Source organism: Nothobranchius furzeri, chromosome 10 (assembly GCF_043380555.1).
Source record: "Nothobranchius furzeri strain GRZ-AD chromosome 10, NfurGRZ-RIMD1, whole genome shotgun sequence".
NCBI classification, from domain to species: Eukaryota; Metazoa; Chordata; class Actinopteri; order Cyprinodontiformes; family Nothobranchiidae; genus Nothobranchius; species Nothobranchius furzeri.
In genome coordinates this window covers 50,989,589-50,998,162 of record NC_091750.1, presented here as the reverse complement: position 1 = coordinate 50,998,162, position 8,574 = coordinate 50,989,589, and the positions used below count along the sequence as shown (strand labels likewise).

The 8,574-nt window shown below is 42.4% G+C and overlaps 1 protein-coding gene across 2 annotated transcripts in view; it reads left to right on the top strand.

Annotated features, from left to right (window-relative positions):
* Window positions 1-8,016: 8,016 nt before the first annotated feature.
* The window catches only part of pcdh1a (protocadherin 1a), a 139,490-nt gene continuing 138,932 nt past the window's right edge, over window positions 8,017-8,574 (top strand). The window contains exon 1 of one of the 2 annotated variants that reach the window (XM_070555740.1): window positions 8,017-8,574. This exon is cut by the window's right edge and continues 68 nt beyond it. The gene's annotated coding sequence lies outside the window, so the exon portion shown is untranslated. The other variant, XM_015961122.3, reaches the window with a different exon arrangement.

The window sequence follows — 8,574 nt, the reverse complement described above, 5'->3', positions numbered from 1 at the left end:
TCAGAAGTGCTCATGCACTGATTTTAGCAACCTTTATGTTCTTGTGTGGTTTGTAAACTGCATGTATTTGCTAAATAAAGTAGCACAGTAGTAGTAGTAACACAAATATCAAACGGAGATGCTTTTTATTCTTACCTCATCATGGCAATAATCTAAAAATATCAAATGGTGAAGATTGATGTCTTTGAGGTAACCACTTGATTAAAAATGTTGCATGTTCAAAATGTTCGAAAATAAAGATTTCATTCATTCAAAAATCAAGTGAAGTCTAATAAATCCATTTTACCTGATAACACTAAATCTGCCAAGATACACAAGATGGTTGTCAATCTAGTCTCATTGTCGAGCTTAACTAGACCCACTAAATCCTGACCTGTTGCCTTTTTTAAATTGTATTATAAACAGTATCAGTGCTGCTGGGATCTTTTTTGGTTTTGTTTGAATCATTAAGAGAAAATGACCACCTGAAGCATGGCGTCTCTCATCCACTCAGTTGTTTTAGACTAAGAAATGATTTTGTCCCGCAGTAATCTTTTGAAGCACTGCAGATGTTTCTCATGAGAATCGAGCCATTTAAGTTTGCCGCATCTATACTAAAACTCATAGCACATAAAGCAGATTAACCCTTAACATCATTCCACAAACATTAAAGTTATCCCATAATCAACTGGATGCTTCAGCTCAATAATAATAAAGTAATTAAAGAAAAAAAGAAGTTGCAATATTTTGACTAAAGATCCAGATCCTCAGTTCACTTTGTGCAAATAAATGCAGAGTGCACCACTTGGAAAAATGCCACTATTAGCAAATCCTTCTCAAATCTATAGCATTTTATTTATGACTTTGCACATAATTTAATCTTTTAAAAAGCACCACAGAAAAGCTAAGTAGCTTAATTTCCTCTGTTTCTTCTCTTCTGAAGACGGTAGCGTTAGCAGCTGTGTGCTGCAGCAAATGACAGCAGGAGATGCACAAGCCTAGTGTTTAACTAACTGGAATGTTATTGTGGCTGGTATTGCATCCCTAACTGTCATGTTCATGTGAATATAATCCCAGCCCAGTGGCAAACATCCACAATGAACAAGAAGAAAGTAATGCAAACGACGGTAGCTGCTGGCGTGTTTGAATCCACTGCAAGACTGGGAGTAAAAGAAATGACGCTCAACTGTTACAATTTGTAATTAATGCACTGTGTCAGAAGGGAAAGTCAATAAAACAATTACATAAAGCAATACACTCAGTGCACAAGTGTTGGTTTAAAAAAATTAAAGAAAAGGGAGCGTTTTCCAAAGCAGCATGATTTACTAAATTCAGATATAGCTTTTTCGACAACGGAGAAGAGCAATGCAGATCCTCCCACCTCCTAATACTCGGCTTGCTTGAGAGCCCATTCTGTTAATTAACCAAACCACATGGGGCCAAACATAAGTCCAAATGTGCTCTCTTGTTTTGATTGAAGTTCACTGTTTGTTCCGGCTCCTAAATAAGAGGTGGAAGAGGGTCTACATGAGATATACACCAACATGTGCTGCAGTAAGGAGAATTAGACCTTTCTAGAGAGGGATAATAGTACAAGAAGAATTCTAGCCTCAACCTGCTGAATTGAATTTTATTTAGGCTTTGTCAGCCAAAGTATTTTTATTTTCATGCAACAGCGACTGTCTTTTGACCAAACTGCTCACCTCAACTGTAAAACTGCACGAAAGAGATAAATGTTTGTGTTGTTAAACGATAACAAACTTGACATTTGCCGGTGGAAAATATCAGTGTAAATCATTCAGCCTTTGTAATTGCGCACACCCACATACACAAAGCTAAATCATGGCAGGAGTGATGGTGAATGTTCATGTGCCGCTGACAGCTTTACAAGCACAACTCTTTTAAATCTCCTCAGATGCCAGTCTGCCAACAGGAAATCTGGTTTCCATCAACACGTTTCAGTCGTTGGATCATTTCAGCCTTCAGAGAATAATGGTTTAGCTTTCCTTTTCATCAAATTCTCTTTTTATTAACAACATTTAAAAAATTCAGCATGGTCTTTAGATGAAGGCTAGTGCTGTGTTGCAGTTATAACTCTATACAAAGGAGGGTCTGCATGTTTGGTCCAAACAGTAACCTGATACCTCTCCACAATGTAAAAACTTGCATGTTAGGTTAATTAATGGTCATAAACTGACAGTGGGAGTGATTGTATGCTTGCATGGTTGTTTGTCATTGTGATAGCTGGTGATCGATGCAGAAACGAACCCACCTTTCAGTCTACGATAGCTAGGATAGGCTCGAGCTTTCCTTCCACAATACATGGAGAAAATGACATTTATTTTCAACAGTGTGCTAAAATTTCTAATAAAAGTTCTATTTTAACATGTTGCATACATTTTACGAGCTCACGTTTCAGTCACCTCCTGGGTCATTTACCCAGGACCCTTAGAGAGGTTTTAGAATTTGAAAAACCTTCATTATTGACATAATTGTGGCACTAATGTGCTTTAACACAGCAGGATCACTGAGAAAACATTTTTTACTTATTGAATTTGAAAATGATCAGTCACTCCAAGTTTAATATGCAGGCTGAACGTGAAACGCGTCTTCTACTCCTATTTCCTGCATTAGCGTCTGATAGAAAATAGAAGGAAAAATGCTCAGTTCAGAAAAGAGAAGTCACTGTCACTTAAATTCATGGACTCACCAGTCTCGGCCTGCGATGGAAAAGGCTGATGTTGATTTAGTGTCCAGGAAACAGCGGAGAACATTTTGACCAGAAGAAGCTAACCGTTAGCATTAGAAACTCCACCTCACAGCAGAACTCCTTCAGACTTGCTTTATTTGTGGGGAGCAGCACATGACAATATCCCCCTCTCAAGGGCGGCTCCAGAAGCCCCACAAGGAACAAAACAAAAAATACACAGATGGCACAAAAACGTCCAAGACCTGGAAGGAAAACAAGTTTATGAAGTTACTGAAGCCAGGAACGTAACACAAGAGGCGGGAGCAAGACAGGGGCCTCCGTTGACTGGCTGCAGACCTGGGAGGGAGAGTGAAGCTGGGACCCGTCGATTAGGTGGCACAGCAGGGGCCTTTATGTAAGAGGCACAACTGGGGCCTCTGTCAAAGGTGGCCGGAGCTTGGGATTGACCACGAGTAGCGAAAGAAAGACCACTGGGCACTGTTGGAAGCCAACCCCTGAAAACCCAACCCCCCAGAGCAACACATTCTCACACCCTAAGCGTCAAAAACAAACGCTTGGTCAGCCATCCTCCACGTCAGACCCCAGACGCCAAAAGTGCCCTTTTTCGTTACTTGTGTGCGAAAAGGGGTTTTTCCCTTTTGTAACTGCAGATCCCAATGCAGCATAAAACTGACGTGATTAGATATCCGCTGATGCGGCACCGAACCAGCTCGTTTAACCGCACCTAAACCTTAAAGTTTCACTATTTATAACCTTCCCCTCTCCCTCATCCTAACCTTAACCCTCTTGCTACCTAAAGTGTTACTCACTGTGATCAAGCGTTTGTTTCCCCTGCATTCTGACTCTGACAGTCAGAGTCTGACTCAATTTTCGCATCTGCCGCCCAAGGGGAACGTTAGAACATACCATCTGGCGAGGGGGAGGTTACACATACCCTCTACTTTTAACCTCCACCGTGGTAGTTGAAACCTCCCCCTCGCGTTGGCTTGGTCCAAACTCGACCAATGACGAGGCGGCTCCCGCCGTTCACTTCATAGAGCCGGCTTTTAGAGCGATCGACACATCACTAACGTGTTCGCTAGCAAGATGGTTAAGGTTAGGATAGGGGAGAGGGGGAGGTTAAATAAGAGGATAAGGTTAGGGTGAGGTACACTGAGCTTGTTTGGTGCCCTGGCTGCAGACATCCCATCATGTCAGTGTAACGCTGCATTGGGATCTGGAGTCAAATGAGGGAAAAACCCCTTTTCGCACATAAGTAACGAAAAAGGGCACTTTTGGTGTCAGGGGTCTGACGTGGAGGGTGGCTGACCAAGTGTTTGTTTTTGACGTGCTGGGAGTGAGAATGTGTTGCCCAGAGGATAGGAGGAGTCAGGAGTGGCTGCTATGCATTGGTAGTGCAGACCTGAAGGCGGATGAGGGTTGTGGGATCCTGAAACCTGCGGCATGGACCCTCTCGGACCCACCAGAGAGGCAAAGCACAGACCAGAAGATGCAGAACCCTTGAGACCCAACCCAACAGAGGTGTGGAGGTGAAAGTCCCTTCGGTTGTTACACACACTGATGTGTGTGCAACATTTGTTCTCTGTATTTGACCCTTCCCCTGGGGGAGCGGTGACCTGCAGACACAGCCGCGCTCGGGAACCCCTTAATGCCCTTAATGCTGAGTGTCAAGCAAGGAGGCATTGGGTCCCATTTTTTCAAAGTGTCTGGTATGACCTGACCAGGAATCGAACCCTGAACTCCCAGGCTCAGGGCGGACACTCTACCACTAGGCCACTGAGCTGGTGGTGTCAGGTGAAGCTGCACAGCGCCAGCAACGCTGACAGGAGATGAAGACGAGGAGAGAGACCTGGCCGACCACCCAAGGAACAAATGGGTGCGCCGACACAAGGCTGCTGAAGCTCCTCGACCTGGAGCACCAGGATGTCCCAGGCAGAGCGACTCATTGCTGGATCCTCTGTGGTCGGTTCTTTCTGTCATGAAGAGTGTTGGTTTTGGACCCATATGCAGTTGAGTGAAGCTCTGATAGCAAAATACTTAAATCCATTTATAGCAGGGACTTGGGAGCGCAAAAACAGCAGGCACAGGGGGACAAGAACAACAGGGCTGGGGAGGAGCACGACACTAAAGTAGTAAGACAAAAAAAGCAAACACAAGAATTTTGTAAATGGGCAAATACTTTTCCACAGCACCTGAGAATATTATTGAGATTGATCAATTATCTTGGCTTTCTTTCCTAACTGCAGGTGGGAAGTTCAGAGTTTTTGGTCAAACATCTTGTCTGACAACACAGACAGCAATATGAATGAGGTTACAGCATCTAAACACAGAAGAAAACTGTTTAGCAGCGGTTCCTTCTACCAATTTCCATTCGCTTTGGATCTGCTCTTCAAAGCACAACCTGAAAGCATTTTATCACATTTCCCCCGCTATAGATGCCATCTGCTATTGTATGAGTTTTCCTTTAAAAATACCTTCTCCAAAACTGAGTAATGTTTGTGGGAAGAGGAAAGGTCCTCCAGGTGAGCTGTGTCATAAGGAAATAGATACAAATGTGCACGGATCACATTCACATGCAGTGTGCTCCAAAAGTAAACAAACCTCGAGCTTAGGATTCTAAAATTCAGCGGTGCATTCAAGTACACAGGTCTTTAACAGTCGTCAGCGTCAAAAGATATAAATGTGTATGCGACTCCAAAAAGCAGACTTCTGAGAAAAGTTGCCAAATTGATGCTTGTTTAATGTTTTGGCTGGCCTAGGTCAGATTTGGGGGAATATAAAATAAAAAAAGAAAGAAAAAAAGAAAGAAAGAGAGCAGAAGTGTGAGGCTGTGATTTTCAGAGTTGGGCTACAATTTGCTGGCCATTAACTGCGCTAGTAGGTGGACTTTTTTAGGAGAAAATTGAAAGTGTTTGAGGCCATTTTCTGTCTTTCTTCTGATCTTTTTCTTCTACTTATTACCTCCCCCTAGCCTCGCCCTAGTTTTTCCTTGCCTCTTATCTAAACACGACCACTAGGAAGAGAAGAGGGAGAACCGAACCAGACTGGGCTCTTTAGTCTGACTAACAAAATACACTGCATCTCTCTCTCTCTCTCTCTCTCTCTCTCTCTCTCTCTCTCTCTCTCTCTCTCTCTCTCTCTCTCTCTCTCTCTCTCTCTCTCTCTCTCTCTCTCTCTCTCTCTCTCTCTCTCTCTCTCTCTCTCTCTCTCTCTCTCTCTCTCTCTCTCTCTCTCTCTCTCTCTCTCTCTCTCTCTCTCTCTCTCTCTCTCTCTCTCTCTCTCTCTCTCTCTCTCTCTCTCTCTCTCTCTCTCTCTTTTCAGGTGGACTACATCCATGCTGATTCACAACCTCAGCCTGCTTCTGCTGTTTTGTGTTCAAGAGGATTCCAGGTGCCCACCTGACATCGTCTGAAAACCAAATGAGGCACAGTTTTTTTTTTTTATTAGACACCCATCGTCACACCTGTCTGGTGCCACCTGAGTCGCACGCATGACACTTGGGATTCTTTGAGTCAGCCCTGTTGGTCACAATGTTGGAATGATCCTTTCACATAGATTCCATTAATTAGTCCTTAATTGGGTTTTATTTGTTTACATAAAATAATAATTCCTCTAACGCCCCGTCCCCCCCCCCCCCCCTCTCTTGATGTTCATGCCTTCTGCTAAGATAACTCCAGGCCCACCTGTGAAAACTCCTAAATGTTATGAGAGTGACTGTTGAATAGCAGCATGATGGTGGGGAGCCCGTGGGCGGGAGCTCTAATATGATTGGCTCAGGGACACAGTAAGCCTGAGTGGCATCTTTTAATGGGAGCCCAAGGGGGGGGTAACCCAACAGCTGTGTGTTTGCTGCTAATGAGAGATGGGGGAGGAGTAAAGGATCACACACTGGAAGCACTCTGATAAACTCTTGCTTCAGAATAACTGGGAGAAACAGGAAATGAAGTTTTCTCAGGAGTGCATTGCTTAAGGCTTTTCCTTTGTGGCAAACCCCACATTTTTCACTCATTGCTCCTGGCCCATTGCTTTATGCTTAAACAGTTATGATCACTAAGTGTTTATGGGGAGCAAAAAATAAAAGATAAATGCATGAGAGTTACTGTAGGAAGGGATGGATGTCACTCCCTGCTGAGTGATACTGATTTACAGCCATGCATGGAGCACAAGCTCTAAAGAAACACATTTGGAACTGCAGCTACATTTAACATTTTAACCGCTGAATTCCCTATATAACAATAAAGACCATCATATTTGTTTAGAAAAGTATAGTATTACATCCTGATGTTCAGCATAAATCTAATAATATTATTAAAACTATGTGTTTACAATGATATATAAACAAAAACATTTAAAGGTGTGGAACACTTGTTTAATCAATATATTTTCAGTGGTCTCTAATAAGTAAAACCTAAATATTTAAAGTTACATCAACACCTTTAAACATTTTGTATTACGATGTATTCATTAATTCTATTCTATTATCTATCAATTTAATTGGACATATTTAGATGTGACTATATATTTAGACTCTGTATTAAATTTATTGACTTATTTTAAAATCTTCATCTTATTCTAAATAGCTGCACCAAACTATAAATGTAGACTGAAATCTAAATTTTAAAATGTGACTACACAAATCAAGTTTATTCTAAGCTGTAGGCTTTTAATTCCAATTTATGCATTTAGTTTTGGTAAATAATTTTTGATGAGGTAAATTATAGCTATTAATTGTTTAATGTGTCATTTTAGAAACTGCAGCCCATAGTCTAGAGCAAAAGCATAGCTTTTTATAAAAATGCTTTTGCACTTTCCATGGATGAAGATATAACATTTATTCTATGTTTTGTTTGATTTTAATTTTTTTTTAAAACTGGTGAAAATATATTAAAGTATGCAGCTGCACCGAGCTCGGAGAGGGTTCCATTCTTCTGATTTTCTCAGCAGATCCTGCTTCCCTCTCTTTATAATGAGCGCCTGAGGGTGGCGCCAAATGAATAAATAGCGACCTAACAGCTCCCAATTTTAGGACGCTCATATCCCTACATGTAATGCATATCAACAAGTAAATGCTGGCTACCTGTTACATCAAGTTAAATCCGGGCTGCACAATTTGTGTTTCCATCAGCAGAAATGCTCATCATTTCCTTCTTTTTTTAAAAGCCATAATAATAATGATAATAATAATAAGTCATGTGATTGCAAGATGCGCTCATTTATTAAGGTGTCTCAGGTGACCTAGTTTGATGAAATATTCTTAAACTGTAGGAAGCAGACGATTTTCCGGTTGGCAGCCGTGGCATAATGTGATGTTGAGTGCAAAGTTGTGTGCTGCGGTGGATGGGAGCCCCACCTCCTCCTACGCTCTGATGAGTAGAGAGAGGAAGAGAGAGACGGAGAGGAGGCGAGGAGAGGGGAGCAAACTAACCTACCCACAGCATCTCACCACTTGCCCTCTGGAAAGGCTTCAGATGGGCTCCTTGTGGAAGACCGGCTAGCCGCTGCTCCGTTGTCCATCGCAGAGAGATGATGGCATTCCTCTGTTGCTGCCGTTTAGGCGCCCTGTAGTGCGTCCTTAGAGTGCGCTCTCTCACCAGGAGCGAAGGCGTCGCGGAAACTTGGGACGGAAAGAGATGCGACAGCGCGCATATCTCGGAAGAGATCAGTTTTTGAGGCTTGGAAATGGCTCACAGTGGTGGCATCCCTAAGGAGTGAGGATCTTATGTGCCCGGCTGTTTTTTTAAACTGCTTTTCAACTTCCAGACAAAAATAATCCAGCTTCTCCAGACGGAAGACGGACTCAGGACTCTGAATTTGGAGAAGAAACTTCTGATAGCTGTGACTGGATTTTTTTATTTGTATTTTTGTGGACGTGATTGTGATTTCTG